A 1,739-nucleotide genomic window follows, 5' to 3' on the forward strand; every position below is an offset into this window, starting at 1 on the left:
CTGCATTCACTGCGTTCACTGCATTCAGTATGATGCCTTTAGTTGTTGTTCATGATGATGCTTGTTGTGATGTTGCTGCTGTCATATCTTGATGTCCTTGTCTACGAACAACTTGATATCTTCGTGAGTAGGAAAGCTCATAGACATTTGATCGACTGCATCTCCAGGTGTGCTTTGAATGGTGTCTTCGACTCTACCCTCTGGAAACCATTGTAACTACACCGCTGAGAGGCAGATGAACACCTCCAGTACCTAGAGACATGGAAACACTCATGGCAAGCAATCTGTCAGTCAAAAACCAAAATGAACTTGAGAACTGACTTGCAACATACCTGTGTGACTGACCATGAAGGTTGCACAATTTCAGCTGGGAGGTCAGGAGACTGACTGCCAAGACTGGCAAAGCACAGTCTGGGCTGCTGGAACTATGTAATGCACAGTCCAGTATGGCTGCTGGGATTACACAATGCACAATTCCAGCTGGGAAGGACTGTAGGCCTAGGGAATGATTTGTGCAATTTCCATGGCCAAGAAGTCACTGTCCTCCAAAATTGCGCAAAACAGTCCCAGAAACTAGTGCTAGGAAAAAATTCGCATTTCTGGAGAGGAAGTTGGAGCCTTCGCTCCCCATATTACGTAATGCAACCTTGGTGAAGGCAGAGTCTGGGCCAAGGTTGGCCCAACTCGCCGACGGGCAGCTGAAAGAAAATAAGACAGTGAATGCATGCTGATACTTAGTCTAAGCATAAGTGAATGATCATGCATGCAAACGATGAATGAAAGATTTAGAAAATGGAACAACATGCATGTGGGTGAGGCGAGTCACTGAATTGATGACTGTTCGCGGAAAACAGTTTCATGCATGCTATAACAGTGAGATGTTAACAAAAACTGAAACAGTGATAGGACAAGCTAATATACATGTAAACAACAACATGCGTTCAAATAAATCAAGCAAACAATAATCATACAAGTGAAAACACAAAAAGTGACAGAAATGCAACACAAGGCATGGGAAGCGGGCTTACCCCAAAGCAACTGAGCTGAATGTGCGGACTGCTCCTAGATGTGATGTGGGATGTCAGAGCTGCAAGGTTGATGTGAGGAATGAGCTCTGCAACGTTTGGTTGATGAGATTTGATGACATCGAGGTTGTGATGCGCATGCCAAAAATCTAGGGAAAGCGACACTTGGTGGGAGGTTTCTGAAAGGATCCTTGCATGTAACCTCCATCTGCTAAACATAGATCCTTGAAACAAGGGATACCTTTGCATGCTACCTTGGGAGAAGAAGCCCATGCATGCAAGTTTGTTTTACTCAATCTGGAAGGGAACCTGTCAACTCAGATGCACATGCAAGAGGTTGTTTGACCGCTTGAAGGAAATGCAGATTTTTGGCTGGGAGATGGGCTGACTGCCCAGGAGATTTGTGCAATTTCTGGGGAGAGCATCTGACTGCTGCCCAAATTTATGTAAATTATGGGCTGAGAAGCCCTGCTGGGGAAAATTGCGCAATTCTTGTTGGGTTTTGACTGGCAGAATTGCAAATCTTGGAGCCCATATGGCTACCAGACAGGATTGCGCAATTTCTGGAGGGAAGGTTGGTTGCCCTCTAGAAATGTGTAATTTTCTTGGGGAAGCAGCTCAACCTGTAGCTGGAACATGTCTGGGTGAATAGCCTGTGAGGGGAATGGATCAAGCTGTGATTGATAGGCTGCCTTTGTGTAAGAAAAACACTGA

This window comes from Pinus tabuliformis, chromosome 7, assembly GCF_031772625.1.
Source record: "Pinus tabuliformis cultivar Carrire ecotype Pingquan chromosome 7, CPIR1, whole genome shotgun sequence".
NCBI lineage: Eukaryota > Viridiplantae > Streptophyta > Pinopsida > Pinales > Pinaceae > Pinus > Pinus tabuliformis.